Source organism: Eptatretus burgeri, chromosome 13, assembly GCF_056783735.1.
Source record: "Eptatretus burgeri isolate ZD-2024b chromosome 13, Ebu_testis_v1, whole genome shotgun sequence".
NCBI classification, from domain to species: domain Eukaryota; kingdom Metazoa; phylum Chordata; class Myxini; order Myxiniformes; family Myxinidae; genus Eptatretus; species Eptatretus burgeri.
Genome location: NC_140973.1, coordinates 59,998,561 through 60,026,001, shown reverse-complemented (window position 1 = coordinate 60,026,001; position 27,441 = coordinate 59,998,561). Strand labels below are relative to the sequence as shown.

General features: G+C 40.0%; 1 protein-coding gene and 1 long non-coding RNA gene across 5 annotated transcripts in view; one reads left to right on the top strand and one right to left on the bottom strand.

Annotated features, from left to right (window-relative positions):
• The first annotated feature begins 1,241 nt into the window (after positions 1-1,241).
• Positions 1,242-27,441, top strand: part of LNX2 (ligand of numb-protein X 2) — a 156,988-nt gene continuing 130,788 nt past the window's right edge. For 3 of the 4 annotated variants that reach the window (XM_085852661.1, XM_085852660.1, XM_085852658.1), the window contains exons 1-2: positions 1,316-1,462; positions 2,236-2,313. The gene's annotated coding sequence lies outside the window, so the exon portion shown is untranslated. Of the gene's footprint in view, positions 1,463-2,235; positions 2,314-27,441 lie in introns of all 4 variants that reach the window. The other variant, XM_085852662.1, reaches the window with a different exon arrangement.
• The window catches only part of LOC147014584 (uncharacterized), a 67,278-nt gene continuing 43,608 nt past the window's right edge, over positions 3,772-27,441 (bottom strand). Inside the window, exon 3 of the long non-coding RNA XR_015050810.1 lies at positions 3,772-3,927. This is a non-coding gene — a long non-coding RNA (uncharacterized LOC147014584). The remainder of the gene's footprint in view (positions 3,928-27,441) is intronic.

Sequence of the window (27,441 nt, the reverse complement as noted above, 5' to 3'; positions counted from 1 at the left end):
TGGTGGTATGGTGCGGTTGCAAGGAGTGGAGGTGGGGAAGGTGGATTGGTTTAAATACTTGGGATCAACTGTCCAAAGTAACGGAGAGTGTGGGAGAGAAGTGAAAAAGAGAGTGCAGGCAGGATGGAGTGGGTGGAGAAGAGGTTCAGGAGTGATTTGTGACAGAAGGGTAGCTGCAAGAGTGAAGGGGAAAGTATATAAGACGGTAGTGAGACCAGCTATGTTGTATGGTTTGGAGGCGGTGGCGCTAACAAAAAGACAGGAAGCGGAGCTGGAGGTGACAGAGTTAAAGATGCTGCGATTCTCGTTGGGAGTGACGAGGATGGATAGGATAAGAAATGAGTATATTAGAGGGACTGCGCAGGTAGGACGGTTTGGAGACAAAGTGAGAGAGGCGAGATTGAGATGGTTTGGACATGTGCACAGGAGGGAAACGGAGTATATCGGGAGAAGGATGTTGAAGATGGAGCCGCCAGGCAGGAGGAGAAGAGGAAGGCCAAAGAAGAGGTTCATGGATGCGGTGAGGGCGGACATGCGGGTGGTTGGAGTGTCAATGGAAGATGTGGAGGATAGAGTGAAACGGAGACGGTTGATCCGCTGTGGCGACCCCTAACGGGAGCAAGCCGAAAGAAGAAGAAGATCTCGTTGGTAAATTGGGAGGCGGGAAATGAGAATGGAGAAAGAAAGGAAAGGGAGGACATATTCGGGAATGAAGTGGGGAGGACGGAGAAGGTGTTGTATTATATGGGACTACGAAGCCCCTTCCCACCCCCTTCAGTCGATAAGGATGTTCACCACTGCATGAAGTGCCTTCCTGTGGCTTTACTTACTCATGGCTGCCGAGTAGTGAAACGTGGACACGTGGTGGAGATTTTACTCGTTGGCCTCCTGCAGGTGCTTTTGTGACGTGCCGGCTTTAAGGTGCTGCACAGCGAATTGATGCAGTTACTTTTTATTATTCTCGTTATTAATTCGCTTCATGAAACGGATCATTAAATCACAGGGATCGGACTCGTCCGGGACACTGTGCGGCTCGTTTTCCCGCCTGTGAAGCAATTCCAGGGGGCCATTAGCCGCTGAAAGGCGTCTGCACACTTCACTTCCCACCTGTTCACGATTTCTTAGAGCCTTTGCGCGTGGTCTACACGTGCAAATTAGTTTCCAAATCGTCCACCGCTGATGGGCGTTCGGGCTGCTCCATGAGCCTCGACACGTATGTGTGAAGGAAGGTTTCGAGGCGGCGCGTCTGGACCTTGAGGATCGTGCCCGGTGGGCCCCGCCCCCGACGTCCAGGCCACGCCCATGAGCGGGTCCCACGCGCTCACTGCCTCGAACTGTTGCCAGAGAGACGCGCGAGGATTCGGAGAGGGAGAGAGAGCCTTCCACCGCGGGCTCACGTGAACGAGCGAAACGGTCCCGAGCGAGACCTTTTTTTTTACCATCATCTCCATCTCTGCTTTGTGTACGTTTCAGTTTAATACCTGCACATCTCGTTAAATCGCGGGGTGTAGATGTACTCCAGGCTCCAGTGTTCGTGTGTGTGTGTGTGTGTGTGTGTGTGTGTGTGTGTGTGTGTGTGTGTGTGTGTGTGTGTGTGTGTGTGTGTGTGTGTGTGTGTGTGTGTGTGTGTGTGTGCGCGCGCGAAGTCCTGAACCCTCATCGATGGTTGTTCGACACCGATCAGTGTTTGATTGACGGCTCAGGGAGCAGTGCACTGGAGATGGATGGTATGGCTGGGCGGAGGGTTGGAGATGGGGTGGGGAGGACCTGTCTGACTCGTACCGACCTTGGTATCAATGAGTGTGTGTGTGTTCTGACTTCTGGGTTTTGGGGGTAAAAATGTGGCTGCGGTCCCATAAGGAAGGGAAGAGGAGTCGTGGCTGGTAAAGAGTGATTCGTAAGTCCTTTGACCCCGCATCCCGCGGCTTTGGTCCGTGCGGTACTTTGTGAGCCCCATCGTGAAAATAACGAACAAAAACAAACCGCAGTTAGTAGTTCGGAGTGAAATGTGTGGAAGAAACATTTGAGTAATAAAATGAAATAAAGTTATTAATCAAAGGAGAAAAGTTGAACAACAAACAATAAATATGTGGCTTTGAGCGCCGAGGACCAAACTTGCGTGATTTAATGAAAATCTTCATTAAATCTTCACTAAAATCGTGATCTTCTTGTGAAAAGTGAAAATAATGTTCTTTTTGTTTTTTTATCATATCTCCTTTTGTTTGCCAATTACAGAGATGTATTGGATCGGACGTCTTGGATTGAACTCCTTGGACGACAACCAATCCTACCGGCAGAAAGGGCTTTGAAAAGGCAAGTGTTTATCCAAACGAGTTAAACTCTCAACTACCTTGGATTACTTAGATCCTTTCAAAAACCCATTTCAAGAGCGATTTTATAAATTGTGTAAACAATGCGTTTTTCCACCTAAAATCTCCAACAGTGGGGTGCACGCCGCATCCCGGAGCACACCGTCCTTCAGAGAGGACGTTAAGCCGGCCATCTCATCTACGCTGGTCCAACACTGTATCTTTTGAAAGAGCAAGCCAATGGGTCGGTCTTCTATGCAGACCAGAAGGCTGTCGTACAAATTACGGCTCTGGTTCATCGTGGACCCTTCTGGGTCCGTCGTGGCTCAATCGGGCTCTCTCTGAATGATGAACCTTGAACGGGATCTCAGATCATATTTTTATTGTGAATGATGCCGAAGTGCTTTGCTTCTTCGCTGCATGCTTAATGACCATGTGTGATCATTTTGTGATGTATTATGTGGGTTGTGTGAAGCTGAACAAATGCTTCCTTTGAAATTGCAGCCAATTTTGTGATACAGCCGCTGTTTGCACATCGAAAAGGCATCAAACGGTCTCCCCTCACCAACTCCCCATAAGGAAACCAGACCCTTTTTAGGTGTCCTAGACATGTCGCAGGATGTGTACCCCAACAGTCGTGGTTCACTCGGCACACGTGTGCGTCATGGTAGCAAAAGTCACCCCATGGAATCAAAATCTTTGTCATTCCTCAGAAGAAAAAACAACAAGAAACCAAAGCAGTTATCCAATGACAACACATCACAATCTGTAAAACTACAAGATCTGAAAGGTGAAGCTGCCTTAGAGTTCCAACAGCTGTGTGCACATTTGCCAACCTTTGTCATATGTATATACTGGGTGTGCTCTGGCTTTCAAAAGGAATTAGCCACTGTGGCTAATCCAGGTTTAGAATGATTAGCCACAGGAGAAAGGAAATAGCCACATATTTTATTCAAAAGTTTTTTTTTTTTTAGCAATATGAAACAATAAGTTAATTGTAAGGCAGATGTGTGAGTTTGATGGGTGAGGTTGGTTGGATGAGTGAGTTTGATTGTTCAGATGGGTTGGATGAGTGAGTTTGACGTGTCAGATTGGATTAATGAACGACCATCAGAGGAGGTGGTGATTGTGAAGGATGGTGGTGATGGTGTGTGTGTGTGTGTGTGTGTGTGTGTGTGTGTGTGTGTGTGTGTGTGTGTGTGTGTGTGTGTGTGTGTGTGTGTGTGTGTGTGTGTGGAGGGGGCGTATGGTTGTTGTGCCTTTAGTAGTTGGTAGTGGGGGATGGGGGTGGTTGTGGACCAGGATTGGACCAACCTCATGCCAGTCAAACTCACTCATCCAACCAATCTCACCCAACGACTTCACTCATCCAACCAATCTCACACATCAAACTCGCACTTCCAACCAAAGTCACACATCAAACTCACTCATACAACCAATCTCACTCATCCAACCAACCAAAGTCACCCATCAAACTCACTCATCCAAACAAACTTTCTCATCCAAACAAATTCGTCCTACTATAGGTACTACTACTGATTGTGTCAAAACTCACCTGGCAACCACTGACCCAACGAAGCATGTAGCGCCGAGTAGAGCCGAATCATGCCGAATCATTCTGGGGGGAAAAAAAAAAAATTAAAATAAAATTTTGAGACGAGAATCATGGGAATCATGCGTAATTTCGGTCGATTTTTTTTACGAGAAACTAGTTTAAAACTACTAAAGTTAGTATATATAAGCTTGTACGAAATCACGCGTGATTCCCGGAATCAAATCATCACGACAAAATGACGGCCGTCTCAACGAAGGTTGAATTCTGTGCTAAAATCACCCAAAATTCGTCAAACTGGTAAAAAAAAACAAAAAACACTAAAACATGGATGAGTCACAGTGGCTAATGGGTGGTTTAAAATATTAGCCACAGGTAAGGGGGATTTCGCCCTGTGGCGAGCGGCAGCGCACACCCAGATATATATATATATATATATATATATATATATATATATATATATATATATATATATATATATATATATATATATATATATATATATATATATATAGTTACGTCTGAGGGGGGGGTATGCATTCAAAGGGTAATTAGGATGTTTAATTAGGTATGCCATGCTGTTCGAGTTTACCAGGATCTCGATGTAATAAGTAGCAATTCAGTGGTGATAAGTTGTCTAGTAAATGTCGATTTCTTCAAGGGGGAAATGATAATTGTTACGTAATTAGATAAGGAGACGGGATAGGGTAAGTGTGTCTGCGTAAACCCTGTTAGTATTCCCTGGAGGCTTGCCGTGATGTCACAGGACAGTGCTGCGGATGGCTCCGCCCGTGATCACGATTGGCGGAAGGCGACGGTGGAGGGCCAATAAAATGGCTCGATTGGAAGTGACGAGGACTCGAGGATAAAAAGGTTCTGTTCGGGGAAAAGGGGTGGGAGGAAGAAGATCGATAAAGAAAAACCGTTTTTGGTGGAGGCTGTTGTGCTGGGAGCGTGCTGTTTTGTTGCGCTGATTCGATCCTGGATTCATCGTGTCTCGTGGCCTTGCTGTGCCTCGTGCCTCACCTCGGTTGGCTCTGGGGTTCTGCTGGCTCGGAGTATGGGGTCAAACGGCGGGCAGACCTGCCTCCCTCTCCTGCTCGCAACTTGGTGCCAGAACTGGCTCCCTGGTGGCTGTGAGCGGACTTGCGCCGACACCAGGAGGTCGACAGCACCACGGTGTCTCCTGCCCCTGACGAGCGCAACGCCAGCTCGTCCGACGCCAATCCAGGGACTGTTGCGTCTACACCACGGGCCAGCCTGACCACCAGGACCAGCTACGGTGTGTGTGTGTGTGTGTGTGTGTGTGTGTGTGTGTGTGTGTGTGTGTGTGTGTGTGTGTGTGTGTGTGTGTGTGTGTGTGTGTGTGTGTGTGTGTGTGTGTGTGTGTGTGTGTACCTGGCGCCTTTAGAGGGTTTGAGATTTGTATATCCATTGGAATTGTTTGTGTTTTCCCCACGCCCGAACCCACACCACCATCCCTTCGAATCGCCCCGGATCCCTCCTCTTGCCGAGTCTTATTATTTCTGGTTAGAGAAATAAACGTTATTAACTCAGTGAAAAGCGACTCGTGCCACCTTCCTCGTCCCGTTTGCGGTAGAGCGATTAAAACCGCCATCTTTGGGTTATAAAAAAATAAATCGCCTCCATCGTTTCGGCTCATTCTACGTTGGCAGGACTGTTCAAGTCCCGTGGACGTCACAATATATATTATCCCTGTGTCGAAAGAGGCGACCAGGGTTGCGTCAGGAAGGGCATCTGGCGTAAAACATGTGCCAAATCACTATGCGGATCATATGGATGATCCGCTGTGGCGACCCCGAACGGGAGCAGCCGAAAGAAGAAGATATATATATATATATATATATATATATATATATATATATATATATATATATATATATATATATATATATATATATATATATATATATATATATATATATATATACTTAAAGGGGGAGGGAGAAGAAGAGGGAGAGAAGTGGGAGGGGGAGTGAGAAGGGGTGGGGGAAAGCAAGACAGTGTGAGGTGAGAGGAAGAGAAGGCAGACATACAGTGGAGCGTTAATTACCATCCGGAGACAAACACCGCTCAGACACATCCTGAGACAAACACTGCCCGGATACGTCCGGAGACAAACGCTGCCTGGACGCATCCAGAGACAAACATCGCCGGAAAAACATCCAGAGACAAGCTGGCTGGAGACAAACAATGCTTGGACACATCCGTAGACAAACCCTGCCTGGAAATGTCCAGAGACAAACGCCGTCCAGATATAACCACCATCCGGATATGTCCAGAGACAGAGACAGAGAGGAGGGGAGAATGAGAGAGGTGTGGGAGGAGTGTGCTGCACTGTATTGGGAGTGGGTAGAGCAAAGAAAGAGAGAGAGAGAGAGATTGAGATTGAGATTGAGATTGAGATTGAGATTGAGATTGAGATTGAGATTGAGATTGAGATTGAGATTGAGATTTACTTTATGAACAAAACACACACACACACACACACGTTTGGCTGATATCAACACCAACACAAAAACCACGAGTAGCTTTCACTTAAAAACAATGTGTCATTTATATAGACATTTTAGGGACGAATATTTCAGGGTTCGTTGTATAGACAAACGAACAGTTGCCTAAATTCAGACAGTTTATGTTCACAAACATAAACAGCTTTATAAACAGCTGCGTGGGACAGGTGGAAAAAAACTTGGCTCAGTAGCTTAGAAAACACGTTGATATGGCAAATGTCTTGGAAATCTGGTGTTATTTCATAACAACTCACTTAGGGTGATGAAGCACGAACCACTCGCTCAGGGCGACAGAGCACAAACCACTCGCTCAGGGCGACAGAGCACAAACCACTCGCTCAGGGCGACAGAGCACAAACCACTCGCTCAGGGCGACAGAGCACAAACCACTCGCTCAGGGCGACTGAGCACAAACCACTCGCTCAGGGCGACTGAGCACAAACCACTCGCTCAGGGCGACTGAGCACAAACCACTCGCTCAGGGCGACTGAGCACAAACCACTCGCTCAGGGCGACTGAGCACAAACCACTCGCTCAGGGCGACTGAGCACAAACCACTCGCTCAGGGCGACTGAGCACGAACCACTCGCTCAGGGTGACGGAGCACGAACCACTCGCTCAGGGTGACGGAGCACAAACCACTCACTCAGCATGACACAGCACAAAGCACTCACTCAGGTTGACCGAGCACGAACCACTCGCTCTGTATGACATGGCGTGGCAGAAGCATCTGCAGTGAGTGAACAATTCCCACTGGATGACGTAGCGTGGTCCAGTTATCAACTCTAGGGTGCTCGGAAAGTGGCTTAAGCACTCTAGCAAGCACTCCAATGAAATGGTTGATAAGGAATGGCTTTCCACGCTGTCGCTGCATATCATATAGGATCCCTTTAACTTTAAAGCCAGTCTTCACCACGGCCGCAGCAGGTAAAAAATTAAATGAGTTCGTTCAAATAATGGCTTTATCCACAAAAGATTTGCTGCTTAACATAGAACAACCCTGGAGATATGGGTGTAGATTGGTGGGAGATGGGGGGACGTGTCCCCTCCCCACTTTTTATGAAGTGGGGACAACATATTGATTGTCCCCCCCCCCCACTTTTTTCACTGAACGTAAGTTACGTAACACAAAACGAGCTGCTCTAGTACAACCAGGCTGAGATGCTCCTCAAATACAAGAATAAATTTTTTAATCTCTATTAAAGTTTTATTGGTCTATTATAGTTCTATTAAAGATGATAGGTTAACAATTCAACATCGAGAATCCATGCTTCCCAAGCCATGGTCTCCCACCGGCCAAGCGTCCATAGCGACGTCGCTTTTTGATCCTTCGATGTCGGCTCTTCCTATCATTGTGAAGCAAAATTCGCCAAGTGTTGGATTGTTCACCCACTAACAGGGAACGTGACCTGGACATTTTGAGGGATGTTGGGACGTTTTCGGACTTTATCGTCATTTTACGAGTGTTTAAAGAAATCGCGGCTTCATGGCCCGGAGCGCCACGCCTCGGATAGTGTTAGGCCGTAATGGCTCGGGGCCCCTTTAGCGACCAAAATAGTTTATTTTACCTTTCTAACTTGTATCGCCGGATGCCTGATATTATTACCTGCACGACGATGTGTGTGTTTAATTTCTGTGACTTTGCACCGTCGAGTTATAAGCCAATAAAAGATTCCGAGGCCTGGTATGCTGATTGAGATGGTGGAGCTTGCGCAGGATGACGCGGTTTCACTCTACCGGCTCGCACAAATGAACGGAAAGATATTTAGTAATTCTGTTTTCATATTTCGCAGTCGATAACAGTTGCCTAAATCCCAACGTTGAAAACCGGGTGAAAATCGAAGGAAAGTGGGTATTTTGGCGACTAAATTAGCTTTGAATACTTGGGAAACATAAAATAAAATGCGCTGATTCACTCGCTTTTGCGGCGGTTAATGTAAATAATTTTTTCATTGGTACTTGGATTTCGGGGAGGTATAGACCTACAAAACGAGATATCATTCAGTCGTCGGACTTATGAGGATTAAATTATAGATTTTAAAAGGAAGCTGTTGAAAAATATACAAAATTCACCTAAGCGGTTCGGACAAACGAACGGAAAATTATTTTTGAATTCTGTTCTCGGATTATACAGTATCTATAAGGTCGTAATGAGATTACCTCGAAAATCCGATTAAAAAGGCTTAGGCTTAGTAGCTTAGCCGCAGCTTGCAATTTTTACGAGGAAAAATAACATTCCGGAAGGAATTTCTCTTCCGCCATCATCCGAATAATTTTCCGTTTGCACGAGGACAAAGACGAAGGATAGACCGACAGAATAAGGTGTCTCATTAAACTGTGTGATTTAGAATGATTAAATTAGAGATTTTAAATGCAGCGTTGAAAATAAAAGAGGATTGTCAGCTTCTTCTTCACCATGTCGACCCCGCAACGGTTCTGGGTCCCTTTAGCGACGAAAATGGTTTATTTCACCTTTCTAACTTATATCGCACTATACTTAAACAAAACATACGGGCACGCACTATACTTAAACAAAGGCACGCGGTTTCAAAGTTGTGTTTTTTTTTTTTTGCACATATGGGCACACACTAGTGGAAATGATGAACGTATTTACAAATCAACAAACTATGTACAATAATTGGAAAGAAGAGAGTGCACGTCCGGACGGCAACAGATTTTAATCCCTCGTCTCCTGGTCTCGTGGTTTGTGAGAGGTAAAGAATTACATAAATGTTCACATTACAACTGATTTTAGCTCATTCCTTTGATGGCATGCAAATCAAGAACACAATCTTTAACGACGACGCTAACTATGAACCAATAATATCATGATCATCTCACTCAACTTTAGCTCATTAGTTAATTAAATGCAGCTTCAAAAAAATGATGAATATTAATAATCCCAGGTAATAAAATACCAGGGTATCTGACCCTAATCAAAAGTAATAAGCACGTAGCCGGGAACGAAGCCAGCAATGGAATGCCAAATTGGGAGCTCAGATGCTTAATTAAGAACTGAACTCGTATTGGTGCTCTTTTAGGAATACATGTGCTACGCAAAGCTTATGACGTAGCCAAAAGTATGTTGACCTTAAAAATGCCCTGTTACGCAAAAATAACCCTTATAATTCACATGTCAAAATTTATTCAACTGAAATGTAATTCCCTTCTCGTTTCATAGAGGATATGGATATCAGAAAGTTTTTCGTGACAGCATCAAGTAGCACATCCCTGACCACTCTCCTGGAGCAATCAAGTTCCCAGAAAGAGGTGGACGATTCAAAGAAGAGAGCAGAAAAGGGTGCATGTGCGAGTACTCGGCCTAATTTCCCAGATCAGCCTTGTCAACCTCATGATGTCAGTTGTACCCCAGTCCAAATACTGCCAAACCGAAAGTTGAAGTTTCAACAACAGTCGTTCAAAGATTTTCCATGGCTTCATTTTGATCAGAGCATTGGCGGTGTACTCTGTCACACCTGTACGGACGCTTTTCGTGAAAAACTTACCGAATTTGCCCGCTGTGCAGAAGACGCATTTGTCTCAAGGGGTTTTCGGAACTGGAAAAAGGCTACAGAAAAATTCAGACAACACGAACGATCAAACACACATAGGCTTGCCTCTGAAAATCTGAAATGTCGCAGAAGTCAACCTGGTGTCCATGTGCAGCTGAGCAGCAAACTGCTGGAAGAGCAAAGATCTGCATGGTCAGCACTTCTGAAGATTATCACCTCACTGCAATATTTAGCCCGACAAGGTTTTGCAATTCGTGGGAAGGATGCCTCTGAAGGGAATTTCAAAATGCTCTTACAGTTGCGGGCCGAGGATGATTCAAACCTCAAGACGTGGCTGTCAAGGAAGACGACGTTCACAAGTGGAGAAATTCAGAACGAAATTCTACAGTTGATGAGTCATGCCATCCTCAGAAATATCTGCAGTAACGTGAATGAAATGTCCACTCAGTTCGGACTCGTAACTGATGGAACGCAAGATATTCAGGGTAATAAGTAGGAGTCGCTGTGTGTGCGCTATGTGACAGATTCCTTTGATGTTCAAGAGGATCTCATCGGCCTCTACCAAGTATCGTCAACAACAGGAGTATCACTTTGTAAGATGCTTCAGGATGTCTTAATTCGGTGTCAACTCCCTTTTGAACATCTTAGAGCACAGACTTACGATGGGGCAAGCAACATGTCCGGAAAGTACAAGGGCTGTCAAGCACAGTGAAAAAAAAACTCCAACCGCTGGCCAATTATGTTCACTGTGGAGCTCATGTCACCCAACTCATTACATCCAAAGCCCTACAAACTGCACCATTCATAAGAGACGCCCTTGATTATGTCCAGGTACTCAGCAACATCGACAACAACTCTGGAAAATTCAAGCATCTGTACTTGAATATCCATGCTGACGATGCTGACGCTCCTTGCCCTACACACCTGAGGCCAATTTGCCCAAAGCGTTGGTTAACTCGTTCTCCTGCTGTGAAATCGATATTGGATAACTATGAAGCGGTACTGGATGCCCTTCAACAAGCAAGTGATGACTTTGGTACGAACACGGCATCGCGAGCCAACGGTGTTCAAAGCTGTCTTTCATCAGGAAAGTGTGTTCTCAGTCTGTTTGCATCATTGTCCGTTGTCCAATCCCTTGAATACCTCAATAACGCACTTCAGAGTTCACAAGTTACCGTCTCTGGTATGCTTACTGCTGCAAGGGTAACTGCACAGAATCTGCAATCTCTCCGTACCGACCAGACGTTTGAGGAGGTTTTCGAAGCAGCACAACAGAAGCTCCAGCAGTGCCAACTAGATCCAGTGACCCTCCGTCGTAAGCGCAAGCTTCCGAAGAGACTTGATGGAGGAACACAGGAATACACTGCCAATTCTGCAGAGGAGGTACACAGTTGAATTTTTCAGTAATCGACAGCGCATCCAAGAACTTGAACGAGTACTTCACATCAACCGACCTCATGGCGTATAGGGACTTTGATGAAATGCTTGCTAACAATATAATATAATATATATATATATATATATATATATATATATATATATATATATGCCTGGTGTTGGCGCAGTGGTTAGGGCAGCGGCTTGGGATCCAAAAGATCCTGAGTTCAAGCCCCATTGGACCACTGAATTAATACACCAGAGGGGTTGACTCAGCCTGTCATCCTTCTGAGGTCGGCGAAATAAGTACCAGTATACTGGGTCGGTGTATACCCCGGTTAAAATAGGTGTACCAGATCCCTGTGTCGCAAGAGGCGACCAGGGTTGCGTCAGGAAGGGCATCCGGTGTAAAACATGTGCCAAATCACTATGCGGATCATATGGATGATTCGCAGTGGTGACCCCTAATGGGAGCAGCGGAAAGAAGAAGAAGATGTGTGTGTGTATATATATATATATATACATATACATATACATATATACATATACATATATATATATATGTATATGTATATATGTATATGTATATGTATATATGTATATGTATATGTAAAACGGCTATCCTGAAGAGTCGCAGCTCGCATAAATGACATGTATTCCTGCACTAGACAACGGGTTTGGGCCTAACTACACATGCACTTACCGAGATACCTCACCTAAGGGACCTGAATGGTGGTTTGACCCGAATCTGGTAACCACAACACTACCCCCTCGTTTTTACAGACTCGTCCCGAGTCGTCAAATTTCTCGTGTGCTCATCATGTAGTTTTCCCCTGAGTACATTTTACCTACGGATCGCCTGACCCCCTCCCTTCATGGACATTCATGCTCCCCAAAATAAATAACCTGAGGGCTGCGTAACTACCTAAACAAACTCATTCACACGGACGGACTTAAATAAAATTGCCGGCGCTAAGACATACATGCCGGGGGTGCACTCATATGTACAGTACATCTTAACCTTAACTTACAAATTTTACACTAAACCATGGCCCAGGATCATTGAACTCTGCAAAAAGAAAGCAGTTGGCAGGTTGTGGTGAGCCAGGCTGGCAGTCTCTGGCTCAAACAATGCAGGTGACAGTTGTGAACTGGCTGGTCCAACAATAAAGATGACAGGGAACGTGGCTGGCTCCTGAAGAGTCCAAGGCCTTCGAACTCGAACTGAACTCAGTGAACCACAACGGTGTTTGGGCCTAACTACACATGCAGTCTCCGTGCCAGCTCCTGGCACACGCAATGAGCACAACGAATGGATGCATGGACACAAACACGGTGCACGGGCTGCCACTGCAGGCCCGTGTAGTGCCATTTTACAGCAGTTGCATTCAGGGCTTCTCTGCAGCTACCTGCAAACTGTTGCCTTGATCCTGGCGCACATGGAAATGAACAGGGGGGGCAAAGCAAAAATTGAACGGGGGATCTGGTGAACAGGGGCAGTGGGCATGGCATGGCAAAGGCAGCAGGCTCAAACACAGCCCAGACAGAAGGCCGCTGCAGGTCCAAACTCAGCCCGCAGAACCAGGCCGGCACACGGTGCCTCGAAGCAAACACGGCCAGCCGATGGCACAGGCCTTGCAGCAAAACGAATGCCGGCATGGACACAGCACGGTGCACGGGCTGCCACAGGCCGTGTTGCAGCACAACAACAGCTCGCGAGTTGGATTGCGCACGGCAAAGCAAAAATCTGAACAGGGGCTTGCAGCAACGCAGCCAGCAGATGAGGCCGCTGCAGGCTGGCCAGCTTTGCCGTCAGTGGAAGTTGGTGGAGGGAGTGCGGTGGTGCTGGCCACTTGGAAGGCGGGCTCGGACCTACCTACCTGTCTCCCTCCCAACCTATCGCCTTTGCCTGTCACTGTTCATACCCACTCCCTTAATTTGTCAAACCCCAATTTAGCCCCAACTTATTTTTTTTTTATTTTTACTTTTATTTATATATATATATATATATATATATATATATATATATATATATATAGTGACGAATTCGCGCCTGCCGGCGTGTGATCGGCCGCTTTCCACTAATAGCGACCGCATCGCCCACCGGACGGACAATTCAGTCGTGACCCTCCTGGAACTATCGCCAGGAATCAGTCACGGGTGGGGTTTTAACCTCACGACAGCCCAGTCCGCATTCTACCCGCGCGAAATAGGGTTACTCGCCGAATATCGAAATACCTAAGTACTCGCGCGGGTAACCTACCGAGGGGCCGTACCTCGCCGCAGGTCGGCTTGGGACACGAACCACTTAAGCGGTCCGTTCCGTTCTACAGCGATAACCGAGCAGGTATTATCGCAGACCTCGCCGGATCCGATTCTCCTTACCGGGTGTTTCAAACCCAACTAATTATTCCACGATGCAAGATGGCTTTTCAAAAGGGAAATGGGACATGACGAACGGGGTACATTGCACACAAGGACATTTATTATTTCCACACACATCACAAGCAAGGCAGTCATGCAATGTGCAAGCAAGAAACAAAAGCAATACCACCGACTACGAGCAATAATGTACATTCACAGTCACTTAGGCAGGTCTACTTCACAGGACACGGCGCCACCAACATTCGTTCAAAAGCAAGAAATGACCACCCCCAAAGACGAGGGTGGCAGACAGGGTCCGCGGACCTTTATAACGTGGGACCTGGATGACCGAACGGGTCCCACGAGACTGTGGCAGGTTACCTGCCCCCCTCGGTGGTCGGCGAGTCGCGCTCCCACGACCGTCAGCGTGGTCGCGCCTGGTTCCGGGCCTCCCACGTAGTAGGCAAGCTCTCTCCGGCGCTCCTCGTCCGGACGCGCAGGTCCACCACACAGCCGCCACTGCTGCGCCTTCCGTTCGCGTCTCCCACCAACAGGCCACTCACAGGACCCCGAGCGCAGGAACCAAGCGAGGAAGGGGGACCAGCGCAAACGAGAGCATGACCCAAGCGAGAGGAAAAAGAAGAAACCATGGACCAAGAAGAGCTCTCTAGCCTCGCGTCTGGTCCGCCCTTCGCTCCGCCCCGCTTCTGGCTCCACCTTCCTTCAAGAAGCTTCTCGAAACGGGGCGTGCCCTCACTCCGACCGCCTAACGCCATGCATTCACCAATCGGAAGCGAGCTGCCCTGTCCCCTTCCCTTCACACCAAGCGCGGGGAAAATAGGCGGGAAAACCCGCGCGTCATCGCAGTTCCTTCGTTGGCGCCTTTGTTTGATGTTTCTGACGTGGAAACCGTCGTAGCGTGGTCCATGGAGGATGGCGTTCGGAAGCGGACGTAGTGGCGAAGATGGTGGTGGTTGTTTGTGTGGAGGTTTGTTGCGTGCTTGGCGTTGTGGCATACTTGGTGGCGGTTGTTGTTTGCGTGGTTCAAAATAACGATAGATGAAAAAACGGCTATCTCAAGGAGTCGCAGCACGGTGAACACAAACAATTTCCTCGAAACAACGGTGGGGGAACCTATCTGCACATAAACTTACCGGGATAACTGATCGAAGGAACCTTTATGATGTATTGCGAATTTCCACAGCCGTAACTATATATATATATATATATATATATATATATATATATATATATATATATATATATATATATATATATATATATGTATATATTTCTTTGATGACACTTGAAACTTTGAAATGTGCATGATTAATGTTTAATTTCGCTCCGTCTGCTTACATTTGATAAAAAGATGGTCGATAGATGGTCAGATTAATTTAAGGCATTTGTATGATCAGAAGGCAGCATGTCAACGAGCGTATAAAATCAAGAATTTGCAAGGGTAGACTTGCTGTGTCCATGCCGGCATGAAGTGGGCTTCGTGGTCTGGACATGCAATGTCCCCCACACTTTTCAAAAGCAATCGACGCCCATGCCTGGAGACATCGCAAAGTTTAATTGACCGCGAAATAAACATTGCAGATAATCCTGCTCGTCTGTGCACGTGTCACGTGGTACATTAATTTGCGGTCCGTGCAAACGTCATATAACTTCTTTTTTAAACGTCCATTTTTTTTTTTTACCAGATTTGCTTTTATTCCTGGTAGAGCACCTTGCAAAACCTCCAAAAATATAGACACAGATCTGGCAGATGCTATGGATAGGCAGTCCTCCTCTGGGGTCAGGGGGTGAGGAGATCAAGCAGTGAATGCATGAAATCATATAGCTCAAAGAAGTGAGTTAATTTTGGCACATTCCTAAATCTTTTGTTCACTCAATATAATTCTCCAAACAGTCAAAAAAGATAAGTTTAATGCTTTGGAAATTTCACATTTTTTTGTGTATTTATATATGGTGAAGGAGAGACCATATCCTTTCTTGCTTTAAGTAAATAGGTATATATGGTTAGTTATAAGACCCGCTATTCCTTTAAATTATCAGATTTCACAACAGATTTCAACACCTATTTAGTCCGGATGATATCCGATCTTAAAAGGCGAAGTAATATTTTGGTGATATACTTTAATGAGTCCGTAAGAGTAGATTGTGGAAAATCGTATCATATAATGCATGAAATTGCTCCATCCATCCATCCATCCATCGGGACCATACTCTGTGCAGAGCATTGGTGCTGCCTAAGCAGTCTCCTTGGCTATTGGGCACAATCCTGGATGGGTCGCCACTCCGACACAGGATACCAGCAAGCTGGCACTCATTTTGCCGACCTCAGAAGGATGACAGCAGAGTCAACCCCACCTGGTATTAATTCAACAGCCGAGTGGGATTTGAACTCAGGATCCAAGGATTCCAAGTCCACCACCCTAACCAGTAAGCCAACACCAGGCATATGAAATTGCTCCAAGCTTCTAATTTGAAAATTATAGTACTGACAAAAGCGATGTACACAGCGAATCGTAGCAATGATGAACAAGCATTCAATTATATGAGTGAGGAAAGTGAAAAAAATAACTTTATTGTGAATAAATCGTTGCGGCCTGTTACAAGTCAAGGCATGGCTGAGCAGGCCAAAACGCATGGCAGCTTCAGACCCCAGCGAGGTTGCCTCGGATATGCTTTAAGACCCCATAGAGGGCGGTGACTTAAGAGGTGCCTGATAAAGAATAAAACAAGCACGTAGGCGACGAGGGATTCGCTAGGATGGAAGCGCTGGATACGATGCTTTTCATTCTGACCGATCCACCGACAAAGATTCATTGCCAAGATGTATTGGTTCACATACAATTGTTCCTCTGCCTGGCAAGATTTTTCCGATTGCGTATTTTGCCAACTGGCACTCCTCATAAAAAAATGACGGTAAATAGACATCCTATTTTTGAAGGACTACCATTTGAAAAATAATCGGTTTGCTGGTTTGTGCTGTGGAGCCTCGCGTTGCAGACACACACACACACACACACACACACACACACACACACACACACACACACACACACACACACACACACACACACACACACACACGGAAAACCCGAGAAACTTCTCTCAATGCTCTTGTTTGACCACACCTCCTGAGCCACACAATATTTTTCATAAGTCACGCCCACTTTCCTACGCCACTCCCACTTTAAATAATAAATAATTGGAGGTGGTGTGTGGGTCGTGGAATCATTTTCGGTAAATAAATAAATGATTGAAGGTGGTGTGTGGATCGTGGAATCGTTTACGGAAAATAAATAAATATTTGGAGGTGGTGTGTGGGTCGTGGAATTGTTTTCAGTCAATAAATAAATAATTGGAGGTGGTGTGTGGGTCGTGGAATCGTTTTCGGCAAATAAATAAATAATTGAAGGTGGTGTGTGGATCGTGGAATTGTTTTCGGTAAATAAATAAATAATTGAAGGTGGTGTGTGGGTCGTGGAATCGTTTTCGGTAAATAAATAAATAATTGGAGGTGGTGTGTGGGACGTGGAATTGTTTTCAGTCAATAAATAAATAATTGGAGGTGGTGTGTGGGTCGTGAGTAGGGTAAGAATACTGATTCTGGCTCACTTTTCCCCATGTAAATGAATGGGGGATTTTCAGCGATTTATATTTTTTTTCCCTAAAAATAAATCCCCTTTTTATCCCAAGGTATATTTATTTGTCTCCCCTTTTAACTTGGAGGTTGAACCTCATTGAATTGAACACCTGGGGGTTGAACAGCTCACTCATTGAACCTATAAAGATTTGTTCATTCTCAAATTCCTTCAATAGTTTAATTTTCTTTGCACAATAATCCCCATCTAAAATATTGACAAACAAAACATTTGAATCTTTATATTTTTTAAGATACCCCATTTGTGCCATTACGAAATGATAAACTTCTCTTAATGCTCTCATCTGACCACCTCCTGAGCCACATATCATTTTGAGATTATAGTAAATTGTTTTTTCATTGTTCAATTGATAACCATCAAAGTTTTCAGTCCATTCAAGGATATTCATTTTTTCTTTACATCCTCTAACTTACTAGTTTTTAAATTAATTCGCTTATTTGTTTTATTTACCTTTGTTTTAGTTATTTTTTCAATAAGACTTATTTGATATTTTTCACATTCATTATGTTTTCCATTTATATACCAAGACTGAGATTTTCTCCACTCTTTAGTTTGATTAATACTTGGTTTAACCATTTATATATTGTGAAAAAACCAGCGGCGGTAGCCCTTAAACATTCTAACCCATCTTCCCATCGTTAAAACATAATCTATTTTATACACTCTATCATACAATATCCATATGGAACACAATCTATTCCATGATCTAAAATAAATCTCTTATCATCAAAGGCTCCTAATGCCTTTTTATTTACTTCTTCACTATATATGTTATGTTTATAACTTCTTATTGTATTCATTTTCCTATATTCTTCTTTCTTATTCATCAAACAATTATAATAATTTCTAAAAGTTATTGATTTCTTTATTACATATTTCTTTATTCCCTTTAACCTCTTATCAATCTGTTCACCATACTTATAAGCATATGCCTTTGCTCTCAATCCAATAAACTCACTCATTACTTTTCCACCCAACTCATCCTTAAACTTACCAATAACCTTTTCATTCTTTTTGGAAAATAACTCACTCTTCTTGCTGAAATTACTTGTATCATATACTCCAATATTTTTCTTCATATCTTCATAAACATCATCAGTTTTTATATCTAGGATAAAACTATCAGTATCCATATACAACAATGAAACATTTTCACCATACTCTTTCTTTAAGTCATTATACAAATAATCATACATCAATATCTTTGATAAATCAAGAACTGCTGTTCCAATATAAATTGGTTTATCCATTACAATACTTTCCTTTTTCATATGAATTGCAGAAAAGTTCTCTGAAAAAACCTCTTCTCTCTCAAAACTTGGTTTATTTATCAATCTCAAGCTTCTTTCCAAGATGTTGCGAATCTAATGTTTTGTCTGTTTCTAACATTTTCCATAGTCTTTCCAAATACAGCATTATTCATTAATTTATAAAGTCCCCTTCAAATTTTACTTTTGTATTTGCTCTCATATCTGTATTGAATTGAATATACTTTTTCACCCAAGGACTTTGTTTAAATTTTAAAACTCTATGAATTTTAGCTACTCTCAATCCTTCTCTCAAAAACTGTTTTAAGCTTCTCTGATGCAAAACATATCCCTCTTTATCATAGAATGTTGTTAATAACTTTTCTGTTGATTTACCTTTAATATTAAAACTTTTATGATAATCACTTAACCATTCTTTCTTTGGAGTTTCTTTCTCACATGCAAAAGGAAGATCTTTATGCTTATTATGAAGATCACTCGGGTACCTCAAATCAACTTCAAAATAATAACCTTCTTCTTCGTCATTCAATTCCTCTTGAGAAGAAATAACAATATTCATCAAAGCCTTTTCATAATCCTTTTCTTCCACCCACTCTAATTTACCATAAGGTAGAGATTGAGACATTGCCCATCCATACAAATTATTAGCATCAAAATACATCAAATAATTACTATCTTTTTCACTATCATAATTTGGGAGATATTTATTATTTGCTTTAGCATATCTTTTTGAACATACTTGTGATATTCCACCTCTCTTGGACTTCTCAATCATCAAAAGCATATCAACATCACTGATTAAATCTATATCTTGTTTTGTCATTTTCAACATTGCACTCCAAGCTAAACCAGGAGCTGTGAAATAGTGGGCAGGGTCTAATCCATAACAATTTTTATTATGACAGAGTGTTCTAAAAGCCTCAAACACATCAACTAACAATAAAACATCTGTTTTTAGATATAAATCATGATATTCTCCAAGGTTCTTTATCTTAAATATTTTCCATATTTCTTGTGCGTGTTTATATTCCTTATCACTTATCTCTTCTTCATAAAGGTTATTATAGAAACTTTCTTTTGAAGGAAGTTGTGTTTCTTTAAATCTCATAAATGAATCCATATAATCATAAGGATAAATTCCCTTACTTGTAAGAATTTTCTCTTTACTTTGAATTTCATTCCTTGTTTGAATTTCCTCTCTCGTAAGAATTCCTTCTTTAATCAGAATTTCATCTTTAATCTGAATTTCCTCTTTAGTTCGAATTTTCTTTATAATTAGAATTTCATCTTCAGTTAGAATTTCCTCTTTACTTTGAATTCTCTCTTTAATCTGAATTTCCTCTTTAGTGAGAATTTCCTCTTTTGGAAAGAATGAATTAAGATTTGGAAAAGAGTCCGTGGAGCTTAGATTTGATGCGAGGTAGGCTAGTGGTGTTCCCATAAACTTGTAAGAATCTAAAAACCTAATACGAGTTATAGGTTTTGTGAATATCATTTTTGAAAATGAAATATACTTTTGACTTGTGTTTGTTATAGCAGAAATATTCCCTGGTGTTTTTGAAAGTTCATTTATAAATAGATGTGTATCATAGTTGGCGCTGTTGTGAAGAAAGACTGGAATAAAAGAAGGTAATTTATAATTAAGATTACAACAGGAATGAGCGGGACCTCTATATTTACCAGTAAGATGACAATGGTCTCTAACTTTAGACTCCTTAATTTCCCCCTCACAAATATGACAGATATTGTTCATTCTAAATTCTAATTTTTCTTCTTTGGTTAATTTCATCGGTTCATTTGTTTCTTTCATTAATTTAGTGAGTCTTATACAATCCTTTTCTAATCGTTTTACAAACTCTTGTGAAGCATTTTTCCACGATAATGTTCAAGTTTGTTATACTTTTCTCCAACAGATGATTTGATATAATAACAGAAACCACAAGGAATATGTTTTTGATATTTATTTGTATATGGTTCTTTTGGATTAGGAGAAGCAGTATTTATCTTTTTAAGGATACATTCAAAATCAGCGTATATCACAAATGGGTGCATGATAGATTTATTATAATCTTCAAAATAAATCTTTTCACCAGGTTTAGGCATTGTAATTACAGCTGATTTATGATTACTACAATATTTTGAATGTTGTTCTAATCGTTCTTTTGTATGAAATGAATTAAGACATCGCTTACAAGGATATATTTTGTTTGCTGTTCTGAATACCTGAGAAGAGATTAATCTTGATAAATTATTGATGTATGTGTAATGTGAATTCTTTCCAACACTAAAATATAAAAGGTCAATGTGTGTTTCTTCATTTTTATAGTTGTTTGAAATTTTTAATATTTGAACTTTGTTTGTATCCGTTAATCCATATACATTAATAGAAAGATTATTCTTTTTCTCAAATTTAGGAATATCTGTTAATGGCATTGGGAATTTAAAATCTTTAATGTCCAAGGTATTCTCATATTTCATATATTGTTTTACTCTTTCTGAATTACATTTTGGTGGATGTAAGTGAGCAAGAACAGACCAGAGAAAACATTTATTATCATTGTTCTTAATATTAACAACTGCCTTCTTTAGTTTTATTTCTTTTGGTAATTCAATATAAGAAGAAGCTTTAAGAGGGTTTGATTTTAGAATGTGTATATCTAAAAAGATGATTTTTTTAATATTGAATCCACTTCCTACCACTGTATTATCAACATCCTCCTCTTGTCTTGATAGTTCTTCATAAACCCCACTATTCAAAAAATCTTGAAATGATGTTATAAAATGAAGATCTGTTCTCATATAAGGAGTTTGTTCTTCATCTTGTCTTTTCATATTCATTTTCACTCCCATATAAAACTTTAAAGTTTTTATTTCTTTTAATGTCTTTTTAATAAATTTTTCAACATCGGGTTTCACTATTTCAATTGATTCAGCTATTGATGATGGACCGGGTTCTCCAAATTGAAAAATCCTTATTTTTATATGCCCTTTAAATGCCTCATCAGTGTTTTTAATATAATAGTCGTCCTTTACTTTAAACTCATTTTTCTTGTGTTTTTGTGATTGAAGATGTTGATTATAACTACTCTTCAAAACATCCTTTGAACAGATATCACAATGTTTTCTTTCCAACTCAAGAGGAGATATTTGATGAAATAGATTAAATGTGTGTTTGTTGGTTCGGAGGTGTTTTCTATAATGTTTATATTCGTGATTACAAACATCGCAGTACGTTGTATTCACCATATTTATAGAATAAAACTTTGTTTAAACTAAAATTTTCTTGATGAAAATTTCGTTTAATTATAGGTGAATCTGTGCTTAAAAACATTTTATCCTCCAACTTTTTCACTTAATAAATACAATGTTTCAAGACACAAAAGACAAGTTTCAATCAATCTCTTCATCTGTTAAAGATACTGAGAAATATGTCAAGGATGTAAAATTGAACAAAGATAAATATAACAACTATTGGATAAAAACTATTATGGTAAATAATATGAGTTCTTCAATTTCCTTCAGTGGAAGGGCTTTTAGTATACCTGGTAGAACATCAATTAAAGTATCTCTAACAAAAGTTTCTCCTCTCCTTCTAGTAATATATTCAAAACTAGAAAAAGCAATGAAACAAGAAAAAGTATCAAAGAACAAAAACCTTATGGATGAAGCTTTAGAAAGAAAAGATAAGACCATCTGTAATATGCAAGGAGAAATTTGTATTTTTTTCAACAACCCTAAAGATGTAAATCTTGATGAAATAAAGGATGTTAATATATCAGGTGAAATGACATTTCGTTCAATAGTAGTTAACGATAATTTTAAAATTACCTTTAATATAAAAAATGTTGTCGTTGAATCTGATAATGAAAAAAGTATATCGATATCGATGGTAATATACAACTGAAAGTATAGATGAATTTCAGTTTAAGTAAAGTTTTACTTTATAAATATGCTAGACTTTCCTGATTCTCCATATGACAAATTTGAGAATTGTCCTGCGTGTGAAAGGAGGATTAAACACATAGTCATAAGCCTATAAACAATGTTTATTCTGTGATTATCTTCTAATTAATGATAATAAAAAATATAAAAAGGAAAATAATTCTTTTAGATTTACACCAAAAATGAATTACTTTACAAGATTGATTAGAGAAATGAATGTAAAGTATGAGGATGATAACACACCTTTCCTTACAAGGAAGAAACTGAACGTATAAGAGAAATGTTCAAAGGATTGTTGTTGTATATTATTCATGGATGTAATTTTCAGGGAAATATCAACACAAGATATTGTATAAATAAAATAATGGATTATCTTGAAATTAAACCTGAACTTAGGATAAAATATAGAGTTTCTAAAAAAGCCAATAATAAATTAAATAACCTGTTTTTCAAATATATAAATGAATGATTTTTACCTATTTGGGAAAATAAGATAAAATTTAACAACCATAAAAATCTCCCAAATTCATTAAGATGTCTCATAGTTGGTTCAAGTGGATGTGGAAAAACCTGCTTACTTTTAAAAATGCTCCTCACTCCCAACTTTTTAGATTATGATAATTTAATAATTTTCACAAAGTCGAGTTTTCAACCAGAGTATCAACTACTCTCACAAGGTTTTAATGCTGGTCTTCAAAAAGAAGATATAATAGGTTTATTTAAACGTCAAAAAAACCTAAATGATTATAACATTGAAGATATAATTCAACTATTTTGTGATACACAGAGATGTAAAAAGAAATCAAATCTTATAACTTGTATTCTTAGTGATAATACGGATGATATACCGTCTCCCCAAGATTTGGATAAATCAAAAAAGAACCTCGTTATCTTTGATGATTGTGTTAATGAGAGAAACCAAACGGTAATGGACAGCTACTACACAAGAGGGAGACATTCTTCTTGTAATTGTATTTATCTTAGTCAATCGTACTTTCAACTTCCTCGTCGTTCCATCAGAAACAATGCTAATACTTTTATTTTATTCAAGTTAAATTCAATAGATATCAATAATTTTTGGAGAGATAATTGTTCTACATTATGTAGTAAAAAGAAATTTGAGGATTATATGAAGCACCACGACTGAAAAATATAAATATATTGTTGTGAAACAAGATGAGATATTAAGGGATATATTTTTTGTTTTATAAACAATTACATATATAAATGACAACTATTATTATAAATCTTGTGGGTAAATCTGCTTCTGGAAAAAACTTTCATAAATCAAGGTTCTTGTGTAGTACAAATGAGAATATTGTAAATTTACTTAAAAAACACCCCGTGATACGCATTGTATCAACAACAACTAGAGCAATAAGACCTGGAGAAGTAAAAGGTGAAGATTATCACTATATTTCAGTGGAGGAACATATGCGATTGAGGAATGAAGGACAAATATTTGAGGGAGGTTTCTCTTGGTACAACAAAATATTCACATTGTAAGAGTGAGTTAAAGAAACTAAAATCTGGTGGTGTTGGGATATTAGAAACTAATCCAGAAGGAGCAGAGACAAATTATTAAATATCTGGCGGAGTGAAGATTTTATCATTCGGTTTTGATGTTGATGAAGAAACTCAACACAAAGCGTATGAAAAGCAGAGATGCAAGGATTAGTGAAGAAGAAATTACAACTCGCATTAATGTTAATAAAGAATTTGATGAAATATTTAAAGAAAAGGATTTATTTGAACACATCTACTTGAATGATGAAGAAAAGGAAAATTTCCCTGTTGATCTTTACAATTCATTAAATGATATTTTACAATAAATAAATGGATACAAAAGAAAGAGCAAGAAGATTTAAGGAACATCAAGAGTTGGTTTCAAAAGTTGTAAGACAACAGGAAGACATAAGAAGAAACGCAGACAGAAACTAACGGGCGAAGAAGCATTTGAAAAAAAACAAGAGAAATTTTTTAAACCACTTTTAAAAACTTCCCAAGAAAAAATGAAAGATGTTTCCACAGTTCCCACAGTAGAATATACTCCTAGAAAGCTTCAAATGTTAAAAGATTTTAGTCAAATGACGGAGGAAGAATTAGAGCATATTGGAGAATTAGAACATGATGAAGGTTTATTTCAACAACTGGAAGAGATTAATCAACACTGTGATTATATTGTGAATGCTGTTCAAAACAATGAATATTCAGCGGATTCAAAAACCAAAGCAGGACTCATTCCAACAGAACAACCAGCAATATTTCATCTTGTTCAAGAAAAGGTATTGATATTTAATGATGAATTAAAGTTCTTAAGTTCTGCTCAACCCCCTGTTAAACTAACTCCGAGATTAATGTTTCTTCTCACAAAAGATGGAAGGCAAGGTTCAACTGTGAGGGATGAATCAAAGTATATTGATAAACCATTGGATATGGAAAATAATGATGATAGAGTATATATTGATTTGCTGAACACTCTAAATTATAAGGTTATTCTTTCTGGTAAAAGTAGGAAGAATGAGAAGGAGAAACACATTATTCAGGCTTTAAGTATCCTTGGTTCAGGTATTAGTTTTCTTCCAAATGACCCATCGCAATTAGTTAATAGACTGTTATTGTTGTTCGGCAGTAAGAAGGCTGGAAATAACAATTGTTTTAATGAAGCATCAGCCATTTTAGACCAGTTGATGAACATGAAAATAATTAATAAATCTCAATATAAAGACATTTTATCTCATATTAAATAAGATGAGAAGCACAATCCTGAGTTTTAATTTCACAACAAGCGACCACACATCTTCATTCCCATACCCACTACAACTTGACACAACAAAAGAATATGAGGCATCTTTATTGTCCATGGAGACTTATAATACCTTATTTAATATAACCGAGAAAAATGACAAGTTTAGTTATAATCCGGGAAGTGGATACAAAGCGATAACAGTCTCACCCGGAGCATACGAGATTTCTCAAATATCTTCCGAAATTGCTCGTCTTATGAAAGAACAGGGTGATGAACCAAAAAATATTATTATAAACATTCAAAAACATACTTCAAAATCAACGATTAAAGTTAAAAATAACTACAAGGTTGATTTCACAATTGATAATTCATTTAGAGAGTTATTAGGTTTCTCCTCAAAAAGATTGAAACTAATGGGACGTTTTACAGTGATAATGTCATTCAAATATCCTCAGGAATAAATTCGGTGTTAATTCACTGTGATTTGATTGATGGTGCTTATAATGATGGATTAAAAACAAATACAATATTTTCATTCAGCGCATACTCAACCCCAATTGGTTATAAATTCAATATGGAGCCTAAAAATTTGGTTTATCTACCTGTGTCAGGAAAAACCATACACAGAGTAAATTTTAGGATAACCGACCAAGATAATCGTGTGATCTCTTTTAATGGAGAAGTTATATCCATCAGAATTCACCTACGTGAAGTTTTTCAATAAATAAATACGATGGTTATTGTGAGGAAGCACGAGTTGGGAAAATATAAAATAATTACAGGGGATGGGATGTTCCTTTCCCCGTACTACAAGGGTGAAGGTATGTATCTTGGTAGAGGATACTATAAACCTAAGAGACAAAGGGGTGTTGGACATCAATTTAGAGGAGATGGGATAATTGATACTCTCATGGGTATTGGTTCAACTATTCTTAAACATAAAGACCTAATTGGTTCAACTGCTTCTGCTGTGGGAAATGTAGCAGGTGCTGTAAAGAGTATAAAAGATGCTCAGAAAGAATCTCATAAATTACAAGCAATAAAAAGAAATTAAGAAAGGTAAAACTCAGTTGTCCCCCCAAGAACGACAGAAAATAATTCAAATACTTGGATCAGGGTTTCAAAAGTTTTAACATCTTTTTTTTCTAAATAAATACAAGTATGGAAGCAATTGATAGTATCTATGATTTGGATGATACTATTATTATCTCAAACTCCACTAAAAAGAAGATTACTTCAAGGTAAATGCAATAACTGGAACAGACTGGAATACAAATGGTACAAAAAGTTTTGAAATAAATAATCAACAAACCTATTTGAATCTCTCCGAAAGTTTCTTGTTGTGTAAATTTAAATTCACTAAGGCTGGGAATAACACAAACGCTACACTTGTAAATGATTTCTTCTGGAAAATGTTTGATAGTGTGCGATTGTATATTGGAACACAAGAAGTTGAAGCGGTTGATTATGTCTCTGCTGTATCTGAAATGATGAAATTTACACTCTATACATTCAGTGATAGAATGGGAAAGGGGTCTGTCGAAGGTTTTATTCCTGATATGTCAACGGGAACAAACACAGACCCTGGATATATTCAAAGGAAAGGAATGTATAATGATGATACAAAAGCAGAAAATAGTTTTACTGTGGCAGTTCCTCTTAAAGGTATATTTGGATTTTGTGATTATGATAAAGTTCTGTATGGTCTTAAAATTAGATTTCAACTACAAAGGAATGATAATGAAAATAGATTGTTTTTTGGTGTTGGTAATGCTTTTGGTGATCAGAATAAATTTGTAATTGAGGAGATGAGTTGGTATATCAGTGAATATACTCCTAATCTTAAAACAGAAGAGATGTTGAATCGAAGACTTAACTCAAAAAAACCACTCAGTGTATCATACCTCAAAAGAAGATGTCAACACGTTAAACTCAATCAAACTACTTACACGTGGAATTTGGGTGTTCTGGAAGGAAAGCCACGATATCTGTGGATGATTTTTAAAAAGCCAGATGGTGATACTGCGACTGATAAGAATAATGCATTGAGTGATAATGCTAAGGTGAAACAACTTCGCGTTTCTCTAGATGGAACATTTTATCCACGAGATAGATTGGAAATTAATTGGGAAAAAAATGATTTTGCTGAAGCATACA